The following is a 23,445-nucleotide window of genomic DNA, read 5'->3' as shown; positions in this document are numbered from 1 at the left end:
GTAATTTCTCTGCACCATAGTTGACGTACAATGATGTATTACTTTCAGGTATACACGAAAGGGAATCAGTTGTATAGGTAAATATATCTATTGGGACTGTGTGGACATGATACAGGGTCCGTGAGGATGGGTTTGATCCAAAGAATCACTCAGTGGGTTAAGGATACCAAGTTGCAGAGAGCTGAAGTGTAGGTCACACAGACCAAACGGCTCCCATCTGGCTACGGACATGGCTGTGATGAAAGCTGGCAGCTCGGCAGTGCCCATTCCACAACTAAATGCACCGAAAGCTGGAAAACCAGGAATACACAGGCCAAAAAAGAAGCCAAAGTGATAACTTTGCAGGGAAGAACACTGAAAGCTAGTCTTCACCTGGCAGTCATTTGACAAGTGAGGAGGCAAACTTGAGCTCTATCTTCCTCGGTCCTGAAATCACAGGCACCTGGGGACCAAACTCAAAGCCCATCCAAAGCAGGGTCTCTAACAGCCCTCTGGTGGGCGGGGGGGCCGCGCATGGGCACAGACACACACACACACACAGGCCGATTGGAACTGGGACTCCAGGTGTCAACACCCTCCTGGTCGAGACTGCAAGGTAAACTGCCCGTTCCAATCCTTGGCCACGAGGGGAAGACATGGAAAAGATCACCCACGAGAAATGAGGACCACGAGCCGGTCCCTCTGTGGCTCTGCAATGTGAATTCACAGTGCCTGGGTGCGCCCCAAAACTGCAAGCTAAAAATCTACTTTATGTTGGTCCCAGGTTAATGGTGTTTCCAGGCACCTGGTAGAAGCAATCACAAATCCTGCCTGGAGGAAACGACCTTCCTAAGAAGAGTGGACTCGCAGTCTTGAATCACAAAACATATATAGAAAAACAGGGAGCCATGAATGACCCTGCATGATGTATGCAGGTCCAACCACACTGTACACCTGAAACTTATACCCAGGGCTCTACTCAATCATTTCTCCCCAAACTCTGGAATGAGGAAAAGAAGCAAAAACGTCTGGAGCCAGACACCTCAGGTCTCACAAAGGGGGATTGGGCGATGAACTCTGCCCGCTTCTATCAACCGGTGAGTCTATGCCACCCCTCTCTTCCAGGCTACAGAGGGAGCTGAGTTGGGATGGGCAAGAAGAGGGAGACTTCTTCAGAAGGGCAAGCCCGCCACCTTGTGGCCAATGTGAGGCACTACCATCGTCCCAAGATGAATGTCGGACAGACAGTAGGAGTCAAAACTGCATGATCAGATTCATAGCGACCTCAAACGGGGAGCTCTCAAACCCGGAATTTACCATTAAACGTCTAATATGTTTCCAAAACGATTTTCACTCACTCAAGGAGGGGCTGAGTGCATGAGCAGAGATGAAGATCTTTAAAACGTCCCGCTGTGGCTCAGTGGTAACAAACCGGAGTAGCATCCACGAGGACGCAGGTCTGATCCCTGGGCCCCCTCAGTGGGTTTTAAGCGTCTGAGTTTGTCGTGAGCCTCGAGGCAGGCACACGACACGGCTCCCATCTGGCTCTGGCTGTGGCAGAAGCAGGCAGCTCGGCAGCTCCCACTCAACCCCTAGCCCGGGAACTTCCACATACCACAGGGGTGGTCCTTAAAAAGAGAAGAAAAAAAAAAGCATGTTGCAAAGATAAATCCAACTTGTGAATAAAGTTGAAAATATTCAAATGAATTCTATATTTTTTCTTTTTCTTTTCTTTTTTTTGCTTTTCAGGCCCGTATCCAAGGCATGTGGAATATCCTGGTGGTGAGGTAAAATTGCAGCTACCATTGCAGGCCTACACCACTGCCAGAGAAATGTAGGACCCAAGCTGGGTCTGTGACCTGCACCACAGCTCAGGGCTATGTGGGATCCTCAAGCCACTGAGCAAGGCCTGGAATGGAACTTGAATCCTCATGTACACTAGATGGATTCTGTTCCATGGGCCAGAATGGGAACTCCAGTTAGGTCTACATTTCGCTGTTAATCTCTTGGCAGAGAATGTGTGGAGGAGTTTCACTCCCTCAAAATCCTACTACAAGTGTATTGTAGAAAGCAGGTAAAAACGAACACATATTACAAGTATTATGATTCAGTAACAACATTTATTTTTTCAAATTTACAAAAGTGAATAAAATCATAGGCCCTTTCAAGAAGTCTAACAATCAGGAGACCAGCTAGAAACACACTGTATCCACACCTGCGTGATGTGGGGAGAATTTTAATAAGCTCTTACTTACAAAGGTGTGCATAACGTTTAGAGAAACCAACAAAGGACAGTGTATCGCCACAGAACCATTAACAGCTTTAGGTCTGAAGGGGAAAGATGAGGAAATGGAACCCTCTAGAGGATCACTATAGGGAAAGGGCCACCAAATAAGAATCACTGGTAGAGGCATGCAGACAACTTGCAACAACCTCGCCGGAAGGAGCAGGGGAATAAATACTTAGCTCTCACTCCTACTGGTATTAACCCCCTACCCCTGTTGGAAGAAGAAACCAAAGGAATTGATACACACTGTGCACCAGTGTACCTCCAGGGATATAGATCAGAGGGAGAGGGATGATAAATGGCTATGGAGGAGGAAAGAGAAGATGTCCAGCACAAGGACTGCATTTTTACACAAGAACAAAAAAGGCAGGACCTAGATCCACCAAAGATCCACAGACTTACACTGTACTACGACTTCAGTTAACCAGGTTAGAAAACTGTAGGTAAATGAATTGTCCGAAAAAATAAAAATGTGTGTTTATATGTCCTTTCTACAATAATAAAACACAGTACAGTGAACATAACTGAAGTTCCTACAATATAACCTCTGAAGTCCCTTTTAATCCTAAAATTCTGCAGGATGCTAAATATCCAATGGTGCTGAATTATATGAAATAGGCAAAAAGGCATAGATAATTGAGATTAATCCAAGCCAACTCTTGGAAATCTTTTTGTTTTTGTTGTTTTGGGGTTTTTTTAGGGCCGAACCCACGGCATATGGAAGTCCCCGGGCTAGCGTTTGAATCAGAGCTACAACTGCTGGCCTACACCATAATCACAGCAATGTCAGATCCTTAACCCACTAAGTGAGTCCAGGTATCAAACCCACATCCTCAAGGACACCAGTCTGGTTCTTTTCTGCTGCACCACAATGGGAACTCCCCCAATTTTTTTTAAAATAATGTCTTATTGGTAAATGTATGCATACCCTAAGGATCAAGCAATCCCACTGCTGAACATATACCCCCACAGAAATTTGTACATAGAACCATTAAGACACATGTATATAGATTCTATGGTAGTAAGGCCTTAGAAGAATACTAAGTGTCTATTACAAGACATATAAAATGTAACAGAAACATGACAGAGTACTATGCAGCAGTCAAAATTAAGGAACTAGCTACACTTAGAGCAATATGAGTAGTCTTTAGAAATGTAAACAAAAAAAGTGAAAAACAGGGTTCTAGGTTCAGAATTTCTGCCACTGGATGAAGCTATAAATCCTGAAGAGCATGTGCAGAGGAGCTGTCTAAGGAGTCTGAAAAGTAAATAATAGAAGCTAGATGGAGAAAGACCAGAATGTGACATACCATTAAAGTGGCAATAAACATCACTTTTTTTCCTTCTCATACTCTTGGCCTAGATGAAAAGCAACCTGAAACCCAGAAATCAGCACTGGCACAGAAAGCAAGAGCATCAAGAGAACCTCTATCATCCTGCCTTGAGAAACCAAAAACGTGACTCCTGGTGTGTACAGAGATTTGGAGTCTCTCTGCCCAAACCAGGGAAGTCAACTCACATACATCATACATCAAAAATGAAAACAGGAGTTCCCTGTTGCACAGTGGGTTAAGGATCTGGTGTTGCTGCAGCTGTGGCACAGGGGCACATGGGTTAAATCCCAGGCCCAGGAACTTCCACATGCCACAGGCCCAGCCAAAAAAATAAATAAAATTTTTAAAAAAGATAAAAAGAAATGAAAAAGAGAAAAAACAGAAAACAATGATAAAATGGTAGCCCTAAATTCAAATATACTAATAATTACAGAAATAATTAAACAGAAATGATCTAAAGATGACAATTAAAAGAGAGAGCATCTGAATGGTTCAAAAAATGATTCAACTATATACTGTCAACAAGCAACTTACTTCAATAAGTAGGTTAAAAGAATGAAAAAGCATATCAAACATTTATCAAAAGAAAGTTGGAAGTTGTACCTTTTGATGCCCCACCAGCCATTTTGTTACAAACTTCCACTTATAAATAAATAATGAGCATGTCATGTAGTGTGCTTCTATGGTCAATACTGTAATGCATGTCTGAAAGCTGCTAAGAGAATAAACCTTAAAAGTTCTCATTAAAAGGAAAAAAAAAAAATTAAAAGAGTTCCCGTCATGGCTCAGTGAAATGAACCTGAATAGTACTCATGAGGACGCAGGTTCGATCCCTGGCCTTGCTCAGTGGGTTAAGGATCCGGAGTAGCCATGCGCTATGGTGTGCATCACAGATTCGGCTCAGATCCCACATTGCTGTGGCTGTGGTGTAGGCTGGCAGCTGTAGCTGTGATTGGCCCCCTAGCCTGGGAACCTCCATAAGCCCCACGTGGGGCCCTAAAAAGCAAACAAAAAAGAGAAAGAAAGGTCTCCAATTAGTAACCTAATCTGACTGTAAAAAGAGCAAAACTAACCCCAAAATAAGCAGAAGGAAACAATAAAACCAAGTTAAAAAGAAAAAAAAAAAAAAAGTTGTAGTTCTCATTGTAGCTCAGCAGAAAGGAATCTGACTACTATCCATGAGGATGCAGGTTCGATCCCTGACTTCACTCAGTGGTTTAAGGATCCAGCACTGCTGTGAGCTGTGGTGTAGGTCACAGACGAGGCTTGGATCCTGCACTATTGCTGTGGCTGTCATGTAGGCCAGCAGCTGTACCTCCGATTCGACCCCTAGCCTGAGAACTTCCATATGCCCCACTTGCAGCCCTAAAAAGCACCCCTCCCAAAAAAGGGATCTCCCAAAACAATAGAAAAAAAACCAAAAAATCAATGGGACCCAATCAAATTGAAAAGCTTTTGCACAGCAAAGGAAACCATAAAAAACAAACAAACCAAAAAAGCAACCTACAGAATGAGAAAAGATAGTTTCAAATGATGCAACTGACAAGGGCCTAATCTCCAAAATATACAAAACAGCTCAACAGCAAAAAACAAACAAACAAAGAAACAAACAAAACAAAAAAAAAATCCAACTGAAAAATGGGCAGAAGGAGTTCCCATCGTGGCGCAGTGGTTAACGAATCCAATTAGGCACCATGAGGTTACGGGTTTGATCCCTGGCCTTGCTCAGTGGGTTAAGGATCCGGCGTTGCTGTGAGCTGTGGGGTAGGTCACTGATGTGGCTCAGATCCCGCGTTGCTGTGGCTCTGGTGTAGGCTGGTGGCTAGAGCTCCAATTAGATCCCTAGCCTGGGAACCTCCATGTGCCACGGGAGCGGCCCTAGAAAAGGCAAAAAGACAAAAAAAAAAAAAAAAAAAGGGAAAAGAAAAATGGGCAGAAGTCTCAAAGAGACATTTCTCCAAAGAAATGTGGACGGCCAACAGGCACATGACAAACTGCTCAACATCACCAATTTTCAGAAAAATGCAAATCAAAATTACAATGAGGCACCACTTCATGCCAGTCAGAATGGCATGAAGTAAGTCTACAAATAACAAATGCTGGGGAGGGTGTGGAGAAAAGGGAACCTTCCTACACTGTTGCTGGGAATGTAAATTGGTACAACCACTATGGAAAACAGCATGGAGGTATCTCAGGAAACTAAATATAGAACTACCACACCATCCAGCAATCCCACTCTTGGGCATATATCCAGACAAAACTTTCACTGAAAAAGATACATGCACCCCTATGTTCACTGCAGCACTATTCACAATAGTCAAGACATGGAAACAACCCAACTGTCCATCAACAGATGAATGGATTAAGAAGATATAGTATACATACACAGTGGAATATTATCAGCCATAAAAAAGAACAAAATAATGCCATTCGGAGCAACATGGATGGAACCAGAGACTCTCAAAACTAAGTGAAGTCAGAAAGAGAAAGACAGGCGTTCCCATTGTGGCTCAGTGGTTAATGAATCTGACTAAGAACAATGAGGTTACGGGTTCGATCCCTGGCCTTGCTCAGTGGGTTAAGGATCCGGCGTTGCTGGGAGCTGTGGTGTAGGTCGCAGACGTGGCTCGGATCCCGCGTTGCTGTGGCTCTGGTGTAGGCCGGTGGCTACAGCTCCGATTTGACCCCTAGCCTGGGAACCTCCATATGCCAAGGAAGTGGCCCAAGAAATGGCAAAAAAAAAAAAAGAAAAAAAAGAAAAAAGAGAAAGACAAATACCATATAATGTCACTTTTATCTGGAATCCTAATATATGGCACAAATGAACCTTTCCACAGAAAAGAAACACATGGACTTGGAGAACAGACTTGTGGTTGCCAAGGGGGAGGGAACGGGACGGATTGGGAGTCTGGGGTTAATAGATGCAAACTACAGCCTTTGGATAAGCAATGAGATACGGTGGTATAGCACAGGAAACTATATCTAGTCACTTGTTATGGAACGTGATGGAGAATAACATGAAAAAAAGAATATATATATATGTAAGACTGGGTCACTTTGCTATATAGTAGAAATTGACAGAATACTAAATCAACTATAATGAAAAGAGGGGGAAAAATAATGAAAGTGAAAAAAGGAAAAACAGAAAAATCAATAAAACCAAATGCTGAAAGAGAAAAGGAGGAGGGAGGGGAAGGTTAGGAGAGGGAAAGAGAGAAGATACAAATTACCAGTATCAGGACTGAAAGAGAGGATTATCATTATAGATATTAAAACTACAGATATTAAAAGTAAATATTATTACTAACATACACCTATAAATTCAACAATGGAACAAAAAGGACATATCTCTTGGAAACTCATTTTACCAAAACAGACACAAAGAAACAAAAAAATGTAACTGCCCCATACATTACAAAAATTGAATTCAAGTTTAGAACCATTCCAAAAGAAAATCAAAGCCCAGGTAGCTTCTCTGTTAAACATTTAAGAAAATTCTATCAAACATTTAAGGAAAATTAGCACCAATATAAAAATTTGTAGAATTGAGGACAGCGCCTAGCACATAGGGTTATAGGTACACAGTAAGCACTGTATAAACATTTGTTAAAATAAACTCTAGTCAACCAACTCATACTCAAAGAAAAGATCTAATCATCTAAAGACAAGGTGATAAATGAACTTTAAAAAAAAAATGAAGTATAGGAAGTTCCTTTATGGCAAAGTGGGTTAAGGATCTGGTGTTGCCACAGCTGGAGTGTGGTTTCAATCACTGGTCCAGGAAAAGTCCACATGGTCCAGTCAAAAACACAAAAAAATTGAAGTATAATCGATGTACAATATAGTGATTCACAATTTTTAAAGGTTATACTCCTCTTACTGACTTTTATGTGTTTTAGGTTAAAATAAAATGTTCAAGGTATGCTTTTTATCTTTTTTCCCCCTGCTTTAACTTTTTTGATTAACCTGTTTTGATTATATTCAACTGTATATAATCAGTATAACTGTTACTCCCATACTGCTGGTATAGCACTTAGTAGAAAGATGTCACTCGATTATGTTAATTAATAGGAAATTTAACTAAATGTAATGTTGTTTTCTTGAATTCCACTAACCTACAAAATCTAGTTTTGTTTTAGATTGAAAGAAAGGAAAGGAATATTCGTTGAAATATTTTGTAACTTAAGTTCTGAGGATTTTCAACTTTGCGATTTCTATCCTACAAAAACTAATCATTAAAGAGAATGACACTAACACAAAGGCAGACGTTCCCTTGTGGTGCACCGGGTTAAAGATGTGGTGTTGCCTCAGCTGTGGCGCAGGTCCCAACTATGATGCAGGTTCAATCCCTGGCCTGGAAACATCTGCATGTTGCAAATGCAGCCCAAAAATCAAACAAAAACACAAAGGTAATGACTATTATTTACTTTATTTAGGCTATGTCCTAAATAATTACCAATATATATAAAACATCATGAGACCCAAAACTAACCTAATACAAAAGATCAATTTAATTTCAGGATTTGAACCTGTGGTTCTACAGCTATTTACCATAAACTTTTTACCTCACTTCAATAGTAATATTAATTTCAGGAATAACCTAAAAGTCAATAAACTAGTCTTATTCTGATAAATAACTGTTTTATACATATACAAACATCTACATACATAAAACATACATTTAAGCAAATATATGTATATGTGAATACATTACCACATATTAATACTGTCTGATAGGGAAGTTAAAATTCCCTTTTGATTCAGAGAGATCACTGGTGCCTCAATCCTTACTGTCATTCATTCACCCACAAATATGGTGATCACTATTCTATCAAGTACTGTGCTAAGCCAACACAGACAAGAGACATGACCCTAAGACAGACATGACCCTAGTGCTTCAAGGGGCTCACAATCTAAAAACTATACGACGCATAAACAACTGTAACATAAACTTTATAAAAGGATTATGAACTAGTGATTGCAAACCTAGTTCTCAGTATTATACTATTTTTATTAATGTAACACCATTATGTCACACATTTATCAGCAATCTTATGGGCTCTTCTTGGCTCTTTCCAATCCCTCACTTTAACCCAGTCCTTAACATTGGGACAACAAACTTATCTAGTCTCTCTTGCAACACTCAGCTTCAGAAGCCTTTTAAAACTGGACTTTAAAAAAAAAAAAAAAATGGGAGTTCCCATCGTGGCTCAACAGAAACGAATCTGACTAGCATCCACGAGGATGCAGGTTGGACTCCTGACCTCATTCAGTGGGTCAAGGAGCCGACGTTGCCCATGAGCTGTGGTGTAGGTTGCAGAAGCAGCTCGGATCCAGCATGGCTGTGGCTGTGGTATAGGCCAGCAGCTACAGCTCGGAGTCGCCCCTGGCCTGGAAACCTCCGTGGATGCGGCCCTAAAAAGAAAAAAACAAAACAAAACAACAACAAAAAGTGGATAATCTCAGAGTTCCCATGTGGCTCAGCAGGTTAAGGATTCAGTGTTGTCACTGCAGCAGCTCCAGTTGCTGCTGTGGCACAGGTTCAATGCCTGACCCAAGAATTTCAGAATACAGCAGGTGTGGTCAAAAAAAGAACAAAATAAATAATTAAATAAATAAAACTGGGAGCCTCTCTGGAGTGCTGGGAGGCATGTTCAATTCCTGACCCTGCACTGTGGGTTAGGGATCCAGCACTGCCACACCTGATCCCTGGCCCAGGAACTCTATATGCTGCAGGGCAGCCAAGAAAAGAAAACAACAACAACAACAACAACAACAACAAAAATGGATTATCTCTCCATTCTGAATAAGGGAAAGTGTAAAACTATGGATTGGATCATTCCTCATGTTATTTAGGGAAGAAGGGATAGACTGCTGTAGCTCAGAACAGCTACCCAAAACAGTAAAGCTGCCCAGAGGCAGTAATCCTGAAAACGTTAATGTAGCTAAAAATAGAAAAAAAAAAAAAAAAAAAACCCTTAGGTCCTAAGATACCAGCTTGTGGCTCCAAAAGAACCAAGTGGGGAGGGAGGCAAGAGTAGCTAGAATAATTTTGTAGTATATAGGAAAACTTCCATTTTGAAATGTATTATTTATCCTGAATATTTCTTTGTTGTAAGTGGTATGAACATATTTAGGCATGATTTAGGTACTGCAGATATGAAGGTGTGACAAAGGTAGAAACCAGCTAGAAGGCATTTCTAAATACTGTCAAATTCTTAAAACTGTTTCATTTACAGAAGGCCAAGTTCACTCTATTTTCACACTATAAACTGTAATCAAATCTTCACTGACTAAGCTAAAATTGAAAATTTTAATAAAGGACCACAAAACCAGTAGCAGCATGTGTAACTCACAAAAAAAGTGCAGGCTTCAGCATTCAGAAGCCACCAAGATTTTCTGGAAGAAGCTATAAATACTGAAATGCGTAGGCATTATGAAAGCACTTTATCTTGTTTCTCAATGAAATATAAAAAATTACAAAAAAATCAATTGGGGGAGTTCCTGCCCTGGCTCAGCAGAAACGAATCTGACTAGCATCCATGAGGATACAGGTTTGATCCCTGGCCTTGCTGAATGGGTTAAGGACCCTGCGTTGCAATGAGCTGTGGTGTAGGTTGCAGACGTGGCTTAGATCCCACGTTGCTGTGGTGTAGGCCAGCAGCTACAGCTCCAATTCCACCCCTAGCCTAGGAACCTCCATATGCTGCAGGTGTGGCCCTAAAAAGACAACAACAGAACAAAACAAAAAATTCATTGGGTGTGCTTTTTACCAAAAATTTCCCTTAAGGTGTACTTTTTTTTAGGGCTGCACCTGTGGCTATGGAAGATCCCAGGCTAGGGGTGGAATAAGAGCTGAAGCTGCAGGCCTAGCCACAGCAACTGTGAATCCGAGCCACGTCTGCAATCTACACCACAGATCAGGGTCAACTTCGGATCCTTAACGGGTGCGGCCAAGAAAAAAATTTAAAAAAAAGGAATACTAACACTGATGTTTCAAACACTCTCCTCTAATAAAAGGGTATTACTAAGTCCTCTTATCCCAGAAGATGGGGTTCTGAGAACGTAAACACAATTTCCCGTGTTAATTTCTCCGTAGGCATAGGAGTCAAAAGGCCTGTGTGGGGTGCGGTGGGAGATATATATATAAATAATTATTTTATTAAATGCATAACGGGGGTATAGATGAAACAAGATTGGCCATGAACTGATTGTTTATGAAGCTGGACGAGGAGGGAATTCGTTACACTCTTCAGCTTGGTCTGTCTGAAATTTTACCAGTAAGTTAAACTACAATCCCCCAAAAGTCAAGACCAGCTCTTAATTTCAATTTTACTACTACAGAGAGTGGTAGTGGCGGAGCCCTTCCTACTATCTAATTATTAAAAACGCGCTCTTGCCTCTGGATCCTTGTAAAACTTTATGCAAATCGACTCTCAAGTCCTCTCATCTCCAGCCCCCCGGAAGAGGAGCGCTGAAAACAGAAAGAAGAGAGGAGCCACAGGCTCCTCTCAAGACTGCTTATCAGACAGGCAGGAATCGGCGAAACGGGGCAGAGATCGCTTTTTGCTTCTGCTAAAGAAAAATGCAATTTCGTACGGGGCCCCCAGGTACCACCCCAGCAAGGAGTCCCGCCCAGGGGAGGCTCCCGGAGTCGGAGGCGAACAGACTCCTGCGGGAAGTGGAGACAGGACCTTAGCGAAGTCTGTCGGGAAAGAAGAGGCTGGCTAAGGGAGTCGCCGAGAGCGCCGCCCGGCCCTGTCACGGGAGGGGGCCAAAGCCCAGGCCGCGGCGTTTCCACCCCAGTAAGGAGACGCCTCGGGGCAGGGAGAACAACAGGAAAGTTTGGCGGCGTCAAGAATCCGGGACCAGCGGTCTCCAAGCGGCTCGCGGCCCTGCCACGCCCCCGGGCCGGGCCTAACCAGCCTCCGGTGCCGCGGCCCTCCGGCCCGACCCCCACATCCGGAAGCCTTTTCTTTCACCTGCCACCTCGTTCGAACCCGGGGGTAGGGACTACTAATATCAGAGCGCGGTGTGAGGATGAAAACAAAGACCGTTGACGCTGAAGAAGCCACACTCACCTGGCCAAATCTGGACGCGAAAAAGGCAGAGACTCGACTTCGAAATCCAGACTTAACATCCAAAATGGCCGCTCCTTCGGCCTCAGCACTGCTAGAGCGGGCGGAGGGATCCGCGGCGGCGGGGGGGGGGGGGATAGCCACGCCCCCTTTCCAGGGATTGGCTGCGCGCCCGCAGGGCCCGGGACTCACCGCTCCAAGGCCCTACGGGTTCTCTCACTCAGCTCCTTTCCGAGCTGGGCGGCTGGGGACTACTTGCGACAACAGAGATACTGTCCGCGGCAGAGTTCCCTCTCGCCGGCTGAGTCACCTACTTGGGCGCGCCCTGGGTGTCACAGGTCTTGCCCTGGGCGCCAGGATGGCCGCGGAGGCTTAGTCTCAGAGTCCGCGCCCAGTGCCTTGCTCCGGTTTGTTCCAGTTCCTGGAAAAACCGGCTTCAGCACTGCCTTTTCAACAAACATTACAGTCGGTTTCAGTACCCTCAAACGCTCACAGCCCCTGAGATTTGCTCTCTCCCTCTCTCGATTCCACTTGCCGTGGGCGTTTTCCTCCTGAGTCTCAGTTTCTTTCATGGGTGGGGGGCGGGGAGGATGACCTGCTGAGGAGATTTGACTACCCTTCTCGGGCAACTCGGTTATTATCCAACTCTTCACCTTCCTCCCTTAGGTTGCCCACCAGCCCTCATATCCACTCTGATATTCCCTACCCTGCTTTTAAACCAAGTCTGGTTGCTCTTTCAATCTGTATTGTTTAAGATGTTTACTCAGTACCATGTTTTCTGGGAATTTACCTTAACTCTGTATTTAGAGAAAACTTTTTCATTTATCTTTGTGTTTAACCTGAAAGCCATTCTCTGTCTAGCATTGGAAGGGCTTTCCTGAGCTCTTGGCTTCCAGAATGAGGTAATCCTGCCCCCTGCTGTACAGGCTGCATCTACCGAGCCCAAAATTGTGGTTTGCTAAATTGTGATGCGGTCATATGACAAGGATGGAGCTACACTCAACCATATGAGGTTTACATGAATTTAGAAATAATGTGTCTTTACAACCACTTGCATTATTTCTAAATTAAAACCAGCTTCCAGAACCTCAAAATACACAGTGTTTGGGTCCTTTAAAATGTGTGGGTTTTGTTTGTTTTTTGTAAATACATGCATATACCAATTGAATCCATTCTGCAATAAAATAATGGCCTCTTAAAAAAGGGAGGGAGGCGGCTTGCTCAAATTTAAAGAGCCTTAGAAACACAAATATATGGACCTTTTTTTTTTTTAATCTTTTTTAAAATTTTTGTGCTGCACTCGCAGCATATGGAGGTTCCCAGGCTAGGGGTAGAATCCTAGCTGTAGCTGCCCACCTACCCCTCACCAACAGCAACGCCAGATTTGAGCTGCATCTGCAACCTACACCACAGTTCACTGCTATGTGAGATCCTTAAACCACTGAGCTAGGCCAGGGATCAAACCTCTATCCTCTCGGATGCTAGTCAGATTCGTTTCCACTGAGCCAGGACAGTCTCTTAACAAAGACATTTTTTAGACAATTGGAAAAATTCGTTTGTGGACCAAGTATTATATGATGCCAAGGAGTTATTTTGTTAAGCATGAAAATGTCATCGAGATTTTGTAAGAAAATGTCCCTTTTTCTGGACTTCGCTTGTGTGTGTCGGGTGAAAAATCTGGCAGTGTCACTGCAGCAGCTGGAGGCTCTGCTGTGGTTTTGGCTGGATCCCTAGCTCTGTTACTTGCTTCTGCTGACAGCAGCCTCCCCCAAAAAGTCCTTTTTAAATTTTTAAAAAAACATACACTGTACATAGGGGTAAAATGGTGGCAAAAGTCTTGATAATGGTTGAATTAGATGACAGTTATTTTTGTACTATTTTCTCTATCAAGTATTTTTTTTAACTTTTACTGATTTTGTTTCAGCATAACCAGTTAAAAAGGGAAATTTTTCTTTTTTTTTAACTGAAGTACAATTGATTTACAGCATTGTTTATTTTATGTATATTAGTTTGTGTCTGTTAATCTCATACACTAATTTGACCCTTCCCCCTCTTAGGTCTGTGAGTCTGCTTCTGTTTTGTATATACAGTCATTTGTATTATGGTTTGTTGGGTTTTTTTTGTTTGTTTGTTTTTTGTTTTGTCTATTTAGGGACCCATCCACAGCATATGGAGGTTCCCAGGCTAGGGATCCAATTGGAGCTGTAGCCACCAGCCTACACCACAGCCTTGAATTGCATTGCTCTAATAAATAGAGATGTTGAGCATCTTTTCATATGCCTGTTAGCCATCCGTACTTTGGAAAAATGGCCAAGCCTTCAACCCATTTTTTGATTTTTATTTTTTTTTAATATTGAGTTGTATGGGTTGTCTGTGTATGTTGGATATTAACCCTTCATCGTTTGCATCATTTGCAAGCATTTTCTCCCATTCCATAGGTTGTCTGTTCATTTCATTTGTTAATGGTTTCCTTTGCTATGCAAAGCTTAATAAGGCCCATTTATTTTTGCTTTTATTTCTTTTGCCTTGAGTCACTGATCTAGGAAAATATTCCTGCAATTTATGTCAAAGTGTTCTGCCTGTTTTCCTCTTGGAGTTTTATAGTTTCCAGTCTTAAATTTAGGTCTTTAATGCATCTTGAGGGTTGTTTGTTTGGCTTTTTATGGCCGCACCTGTAGCATATGGAAGTTCCCAGGCTAGGAGTTGAATCGGAGCTGTAGCTGCCAGCCTACACCATAGCCACAGCAATGGATCCAAGCCATGTCTGAGACCTATGCCACCGCTTTCAGCAATGCCAGATCCTTAGCCCACTGAGCAAGGCTAGAGATCAAACTCACATCCTCACAGAGACAACATCGGGTCCTTAACCTGCTGAGCCACAATGAAAACTCCTCAGATTATTATTATTTTTTTTTGGCTTTTTTTTTAGGGCCACACCCTCAGCATATGGAGGTTTCCAGGCTAGGGGCTGAATCGGAGCTACAGCTGCTGGCCACAGCTACAGCCACTGCAATACCAGATCTGAGCCGTGTCTGTGATCTACACCACAACTCAGGCAAGCTGGATCCTTAACCCACTGAGCGAGGCCAGGGATCAAACCTGCAACCTCATGGTTCCTAGTTGGATTCGTTTCTACTGTGCCACAACACAGATTATTTCTTAAAGACAGATTCCCATAAGTGGCATTGCCAGTTCAGAAGGCATGCACGTATAAAACTTTGGTACACATGTTATTTGTGGTTTGATTTGTGTTTCCATGAAAATTTACATGTTGAAGTTCCAACCCCTAGTATCTCACTTTGTGACTTTGTTTGGAGATAGACTGTTTATAGAGGTACTCAAATTAAAATGAGGTCATCAGTGTGCGCCCTAATCCAGTATGATTTGTGACCCTACAGAAAGGTGAATTGAAGTCAGACACACACACACACACACACACACACACACACACACACCAGTTTGTGGTCCTTTGTTATGGCATCACAGGCAAACTAGCAAAACTCATTAACAGACTTCTCTCCCAAAAGGTTGTATGACTTTATCCACCTAATGTCCAGTTCCTCATACTCCCCAACAGCAGGTACTGTCAACCTTTCTAATCTTTTGAAGCTAAGAAGTTATAGGATTGACTGTCTTATAAATAGTACTCATGATAGTCTTTTGCCCATTTTCCTAATGGTGCAGATGCTTTAAAAAATAATGTTTAGGAGTTCCTGTGTGGCTCAATGAGTTAAGGATCCAGTATTGTCACTGCAGTGGCTTGGGTCACTGCTGTGGCAGGGGTTCAGAACTTCCACATGCCATGGATGTGGCCAAAAAAACCAAAACAAAGCAACAAAAAATAATAAAAATAATTTTTTTTTTTTTTTTGGCATTCTTAGGGCAGCACCCGAGGCATATGGAGGTTCTCAGGCTAGAATTGGAACTATAGCTGCCAGCCACAGCCACAGCCACAGCAATGCGTGTGTGACCTACACCACAGCTCACAGCAACGCTGGATCCTTAACCCACTGAAGGAGGCCAGGGATCGAACCTACAACCTCATAGTTCCTAGTCCGACTCGTTTCCCCTGCGCCACGATGGGACCTCCTAAAAATAACCTTTAAAGTATTATATAAACAAGTCAAACCACCCCCCAATAACACACAGCTGGAAAAGATGTATATTGAAAATTGTCTCCTCTTTCTGACTCTTAGTCCTTCAGTCCCTTGCTCTATGAGAAACCGTCATTATCAGATTCTTGTGCCTTTGAGAAAGTCACTTAATCTCTCTGTGCTTCACTTTCTTCACCGTAAAATGGGAATAACATTACCTACCTTAATAAAATTGCTACCAGGATTAAATATATTAATTATGAAAAGCTCTTAAAACAGTGTCAGACAGACAATGTTTAATGCTATCAAAATCCTTCCAGTGATATTATCTGCATGTAAAATGATTTGTATACCTAACGCTCTTTTTTTTTTTTTTTTTAACAAATACCATACATACTACAGTTGTCACCCAGTGTCAGCAGCAGATTGGTTCCAGGACCTCCCAAGGATATTAAAATCTCAAGTCCCTTACATAAAATGCTATAGTATTTGCATATAACCTGTGCACATCCTCCAATATACTTCAAATCATCTCTAAATTACTTATAATGCCCCAAACAATGTAAATGCTATGAAAATAGTCACCAGTGTGAAGAAAATTCAATATTTGCCTCTAGAAGCTTTCTGGAAGTTTCTTTTCCAATGGTTTTGATCTGAGGTTGATTGAATCTGTGGATGTGGAACTTTTTTTTTTTTTGTCTTTTTTTTTGCTATTTCTTTGGGCCACTTCTGTGGCATATGGAGGTTCCCAGGCTAGGGGTCGAATCGGAGCTGTAGCCACCGGCCTACGCCAGAGCCACAGCAACACGGGATCCGAGCCACGTCTGCAACCTACACCACAGCTCACGGCAAGGCCGGATCGTTAACCCGCTGAGCAAGGGCAGGGACCGAACCCACAACCTCATGGTTCCCAGTCGGATTCGTTAACCACTGCGCCACAACGGGAACTCCTGGATGTGGAACTTTTAAGATATGGAGGGCTGACTGTATCCTGCAACTCGTTTATACTATTACAACTTGCTTTAAGATAGATATCTTATGGAGTTCCTGTTGTGGCACAATGGAAATGAATCCGACTAGTAAATGTGAGGATGTGGGTTCAATCCCTGGACTCGCTCAATGGGTTAAGGTGCCAACGTTGTTGTGAGCTGTGGTGTAGGTCTCGGACACGGCTCAGATCCCATGTTGCTGTAGCATAGGGCTGCAGCTATAGCTCTGATTCAACCCCTAGCCTAGGAACTTCCACATGCTGCAGATGCAGCCCTAAAGAAAGGCAAAAAAAAAAAAAAAAAAAAATGGGGGGGGGCTGCATCCGCGGCATATGGAGGTTCCCGAACCCGTGGGATATGTGCCACAGCCACAGCAATGTGGGATCCGAGCCACGTCTGCAGCCTCCACCACAGCTCACAGCAATGCCAGATCCTTAACCCACTGAATGAGGACAGGGATTGAACCTGCAACCTCATGGTTCCTAGTCGGATTCATTTCCACCGCACCACGACAGGAACTCCAAAATTTTTTAAAAAAGATACATCTTGGAAGAGTTCCTGTTGTGGCTCCGAAGATTAAGAACCTGAGTAGAATCCATGAGGGTGTGGGTTCAATTCCTGGCCTCACTCAGTGGGTTAAGGATCTGGTGTTGCTGCAACCTGAAGTGTAGGCTGCAGCTCTGATTCAACCCCTAGCCTGGAAACCTCCATATGCTACAGGTGTAGGCCTAAAAAGGAAAAAAAAAATGTCTTTTGGATATTGCTCCATGTTAGCAGTTATCAATAATTCTTTTAAAGGGCTGCATAATAGTCCATTGCATATGTGTACCTTTTTTTTTTTTTTTTTTGGCTTTTTAGGGCTGCACCTGTGGCATATGGAGGTTCCCAGGCTAGGGGTCAAATTGGAGCTGTAGCTGCTGGCCTACACCACAGCCACGGCAACACCAGACCTGATCCGCATCTGTGACCTACACCACAGCTCATGGCAACTCGAGATCCTTAACCCACTGAGTGAAGCCAGGGAGCAAACCCGAAACCTCATGGTTCCTAGTCGGATTCGTTTCCACTGCACCAGGATGGGAACTCCTGTACCATGTTTTTTAAGCACTGCTCTATTGATGGGCATTTAGGTTATTTCCAAAATCTTGCCTTTATAAACAATGCTACAAAAACCAGATATTTGCTTGCATGGATTGCATTTATTGGGTAAATTCCCAGAAGCAGAAGAACTGGGTCAAAGGGTAGGTATATTTTTAATGTGGATAGATATTGCCAAATTACCCTTCAGAGAGGAAGTAGCAATTTACACCACCACCACCACCACCAATGTATGTGAGGTTTCTATTTCCCCATGCCTTTGGTAACACCATGTGCTTAGATAATTTTTGGAATCCTTGACATTACTGCATCCTGAACAAACCTTAAAAGTAGGGTAAAAAGTGTCATTGAGCCCAGGTCTTGCTAAAAATGACATTACCTTAAAAAAATTGATTCCTACTCAGCAGTTGCTTGGATTCAGCACTCTTCACCTGTGTTCTGCCCTAATTATTTACAGCCTAAAATATACCAGTGTGAATTGTACCACAACCAACCAATTATTCAAAACAATGTCTCTGTCCCTGGCTGAACAGACCAGTTTCAATCAGAAGCTGAGCATAATCCAAAAAAACAAACTGACTCACACTGTTTCTCTAGAAAATCCTGTTTCGCTGTTAGGATAAAAAATAACACATAACATTTCTTAGGTTAACTAACCACTAACACTTTTTTACGTACACAATTGTAACTAGTGGCTGCTACCAAAACATGATATAGTTAGTACTGAAACCCAATAAAATAAAAATCTGTGACAGGCAGGTAGGACAAAATCAGGCAGGCCTGTTTTTCTACAGATCTTCCAGCTGAGAATGGCTTTTACATTGTTTTTTTTTTTTTTTTTTTTTTTGTCTTTTGTCTTTTTTTGTTGTTGTTGTTATTGTTGCTATTTCTTGGGCCGCTCCCTCGGCATATGGAGGTTCCCAGGCTAGGGGTCCAATCGGAGCTGTAGCCACCGGCCTACGCCAGAGCAATCCGGGATCCGAGCCGCGTCTGCAACCTACACCACAGCTCACGGCAACGCTGGATCGTTAACCCACTGAGCAAGGGCAGGGACCGAACCCGCAACCTCATGGTTCTTAGTCGGATTCGTTAACCACTGCGCCACGACGGGAACTCCGGCTTTTACATTGTTAATGGGTTGTAAAGAATAAAACAAAACCAAAAAAAAAAAAAAAAAAAAGGAAGAAGAATATGTGACAGAACCCAGAACCCTAAAATATTTACTACCTGGCCCTTCACAGGAAAAGTCTGCTGACTCCCACAGTAGAATGTGTGCTGACTCACACACTCTATGAGAGAGAAGGGAAAGATGATGAGAATTGAGTAATTTGCCGCCCCCCCCCTTTTTGCCTTTTCTAGGGTTGCTCCCAAGGCATGTGGACGTTCCCAGGCTAGGGGTCTAATCGGAGCTGTAGCTGCCAGCCTACACCCCAGCCACAGCACGCGGGATCTGAGCCACGTCTGCGACCTACACCACAGCTCACGGCAACGCCGGACCCTCAACCCACTGAGCAAGGCCAGGAATTGAACCTGCAACCTCAAGGTTCCTAGTCAGATTCATTAACCACTGTGCCACGACGGGAACTCTGCCCTTTTTTTTTAGATACTAACGTTTAGAAATAGGAAAGTCTTATAAAGTTTTTAGACTAAAAAATATAAAATGAAATAGAAACTGAACTTCCTAAGACCTAGAAAAAAATTGAGAGAATTTTTTAAAGAGCACCTATGAAATGATTCCTCAGAGAATTTACCAATATCAACAATTAGGGTAATGTACACATATTAAATATTTCCATGGCATTTTTTCAGTTTACAGGCTACTTACAAGCACAATACCTCAACTGGAGGCTCACAACATTCCTATGAAGCAGCTGTAGGTTAGAAATGTCTTTTAGTTTTTATAGGAGGAAAATGAAGCTTAGAGCTGTAAAGTGACCAATCTAAGATCAACAGCAGTGGAGTTCCCTGGTAGCTCAATGGGTTAAAGATCTGGCATTGTCACTGCAGTGGCTACGGTACTGCTGTGATGCAGGTTTGGTCCCTGGCCCCAGAAGTTCTGCATGCCACAGGTGAGGCCAAAAAAAAAAAAAAAATATATATATATATATATATATATATCATTAAGTGCCAGGATCAGGTATTAAACACAGATCTTGAGACTCCACATCATACAATTTTCATATATCCATATTTCCATAATATTTTGCATTCTAGTTTTACCTTCAATTTGTGTATACAGAATTTCTCAATAAATGAAAAGAAAAATGCATTGAAAAATGCATTAAATCACAGTTACAAATATTGACTTGGGTTCACATATCAGATCAAAAGGGAGTTCTCAAATCAGATTGTTTTCATGACATTTATCATAATTGCAATCATCCTAAAAACTTAATTTTTCTTCTTAAGTGAATTCAAAGGAATGAAAACTTGGAGTTCCTGTCATGGCTCACCAGTAAAGAACCCGACAAGGGGTGTAGGCCAGCGGCTACAGCTCCAATTAGACCCCTAGCCTGGGAACCTCCATATGCCACGGGTGCGGCCCTAAAAAGACCAAAAAAAAAAAAAAAAAAAAAAAAAAAAAGGGAACCTGACTAGTATCTATGAGGATACGGGTTCAATCACTGGCCGTGATCAGTGGGTTAAGGATCTGGTGTTGCGGAGAGCTTTGTGTCAGTTATAGACGCAGCTTGGCTCTGGCCTTGCTGTAACTGTGGTGTAGGCTGGCAGTCACAGCTCCAGTTGGACCCCTGGCCTGGGAACCTCCGCATGTTGCGTGCGGCCCTTAAAAAAAAAAAAAAGGGAATGAAAACTTATAACTCTAGATTCTAAATATAAACTTAAAAGTTTAAACTATCTCCTTGAAATATGAGCCTCTTATCAAGACTATGACTCAGATATAAGGACAGACATAGGTCAATGGAAGGGAAATGAAAATCCCTGATACAAATCCATGTATTTGTGGTCACTTGAATTTGTACTTGATTTTTAGTGGCAGGGGACGGTGGGGGGCACTCCCACAGCATACAGAAGTTCCTGGGCCAGGGATTAAACCCTCATAAGAGCAGTGACCTGAGCCACAGCAGTGACAACACCCACTGTGCCACCAAGGAACTCCTGTGATCACTTGATTTTGAACAGGGATAACAATATAGCTCAATGGGGAACGAATAAACTTTTCAACAAATAGTGCTGAGAAAACTGCATATCTGCATGTAAAAAGGTAAAGTTGAAATTCCCTACCTTACACCTACACAAAAATTAACTCAAAATGAATCAAAGAGTTGAATACATGAGCTAAAACTATAAAATTCTTAGGAGAAAATATAGGTGTACAAGAGATTCTGTGGTGGCTCAGAGGTAATGAACCCAACTAGTATCCATGAGGATGCAGGTTCAAACCCTGGCCTCACTCAGTGGGTTAAGGATCTGACATTGCTGTGACCTGCGGTATAGGTTGCAGACATGGCTCAGATCTGGTACTGCTATGCTGGCCAGCAGCTGCAGCTCTGATTCAACCCCTAGCCTAGGAACTTCCATATGCCGTGGGTTCAGCCCTAAAAAAGACAAAACAAAAACAAAAACAAACCCCACAAACTTTGGTGCTTCAAAGGACACTATCAAGAAAGTGAAAAGACGGCCTACAGAACAGAAGAAGATTTTTGTAAATCACATACACCATAACGGTCTAGTACCAAGAATATTAGAAAAACGAATCTTACAAAACAACAAAAAGACAAATAGCTCAATGCAAAAATGGAGAAAGGATTTGTATAGGCACTCTTCAAATGGTCAATAATAAGCATACAAGAAGATGTTCAAGGAGTTCCCTTGTAGCACAGCAGATTAAGGACATGTCACTGCAGCAGCCTGGGTCACTACCATGGCAAGGGTTTGATCCCTCACCCAGGAATTTCCACATGCATTCTTAGACCTCAGAGAAATGTAAATCAAAACCACAGTGCAATATCACTTTATACCCACTACAATAACTGTAACAAAAATGATAGACAATAACAAGCCTCGCAGAGGATGTGGAGAAATTGGAACTCTCATGCCTCACCGGTAGGAATACAAAATGATGCAGGCTCTTTGACAATTACTCAAGGTGTAAAACACAGTTACCATATGTACCAGCAATTCCACTCCTAGCTATATTATACTGGAGAGAAGTGAAAACACATATTCACACAAAAATGTACACAAATGTTCACAGCAACATTATTTAAAACAGCCAAAAAGTGGAAACACAAATATCTATCAACTGACTAATCAAAGGACAATGTGGTATTATATCTATACAACGGAATATTATTTGGCCATAAAAATGAACAAAGAACTGACCCACATACTACAACATGCATGAACCTTGAAAACGTCATGCTAAGTTAAAGGAGCCAGACACAGAGGCCCCATATTGTATGATTCCATTTATGTGAAATGCTCAGAATATGCAAATTCATAGAAACAGAAAGATTAGTGATTGTCAGGGGCTGGAAGAAAAATGGGAAGTGATTAGTATGGGGTTTCTCTTTATAGTGATGAAAATGTTTTGGAATTAGATACCGGTGATGTTACACAACCTGTGAAGATACTAAAAAAAAAAAAAATTCATTTTTACACTCTAAAAGGGTGAATTTCATTGTATGTGAATTATATCCTAATAAATTTTTAAATGAAGTTTAAATTGTCCTACCAATACTGTTGTAAAGTCCTAACAAGTTCTTCCTAGGAGCCAATAAACATAAACCAGAAGATATTTCAAGGGAAAGTTTATATACTTAAAGTGTCAGAATAGCATAATTCCATGAGTAGACTGGGAAAGTAGAAATTAAAAATGAAGCTGAAAAAAAATCCATGACTCATGAAAAAGTCTTCTAGATTCAGAACAAGTTTAGGTGAGAACAGAGGAAAAATAAACTAATTCTTTATTCAACAATTTTCCCCTCATTTGACTATAATCCTGAATCACAACACTTCAGAGGTGTTTCTAGAACACATGAACATTTATTACGATTCCTTTTTTTTTTTTTCAGCTCAAGGAGATGAAACAAGCAGCCCAGTGTTACACATTATTATTTGAAGAAGCCAAGAAATTTCACTGGAGGCTCTCTCCTAATGCTTTACCTGATAGCTATTTTCATGTTGAAAATATCAACTACTTCAAATTTAAAGTGACATAATAAAGCTATATCTGTATTCCTCAGTCTAAACTCATCAGGAATTACTGTTAAGTACAAAAGCCAATATTTATTCCAGCTTGCATTCTTACACTGTCTGAAAACCTTCTGGGGGGATGAGAATAATCCATTTTCTGGCTACCCAGGAATTAAAATTTTCAATGAAATTTACAAGTTTTCTTAACTGAAATTAAGAATAACTCCCAGCTCATCCCAGCCAAAGGAATGAATGAGTAAATAAGACATTCACCACAGAATTTGAAGGACCAAGATCCTTTCACATTAAACACAGGATGAAGACAATGGTATCATCTCCTTAGAGATTTCTGAAAAAAACATTTTGCAAGAACGCTTTATGCAAATACAAGGACTTGTTGCTTTATAAGCAAGGCTCGGTATCCTCATT

At 41.9% G+C, this 23,445-nt stretch overlaps 1 protein-coding gene across 6 annotated transcripts in view; it reads right to left on the bottom strand.

Annotated features, from left to right (window-relative positions):
* The window catches only part of IST1 (IST1 factor associated with ESCRT-III), a 74,243-nt gene that overhangs the window by 16,401 nt on the left and 34,397 nt on the right, over positions 1–23,445 (bottom strand). For 2 of the 6 annotated variants that reach the window (XM_021093853.2, XM_021093849.2), the window contains exon 1: positions 11,682–11,747. The exons of 3 other annotated variants lie outside the window; for them this stretch is intronic. The gene's annotated coding sequence lies outside the window, so the exon portion shown is untranslated. Of the gene's footprint in view, positions 1–11,582; positions 11,748–23,445 lie in introns of those variants that run through there. One more of the 6 variants, XM_084959697.1, reaches the window with a different exon arrangement.

Source organism: Sus scrofa, chromosome 6, assembly GCF_054392235.1.
Source record: "Sus scrofa isolate SSC_HxYL_T2T_F1_AM1 chromosome 6, Sscrofa_HxYL_maternal_Yorkshire_Landrace_v2.0, whole genome shotgun sequence".
Taxonomy (NCBI): Eukaryota; Metazoa; Chordata; class Mammalia; order Artiodactyla; family Suidae; genus Sus; species Sus scrofa.
This window is presented reverse-complemented; position numbering and strand designations above follow the sequence as displayed.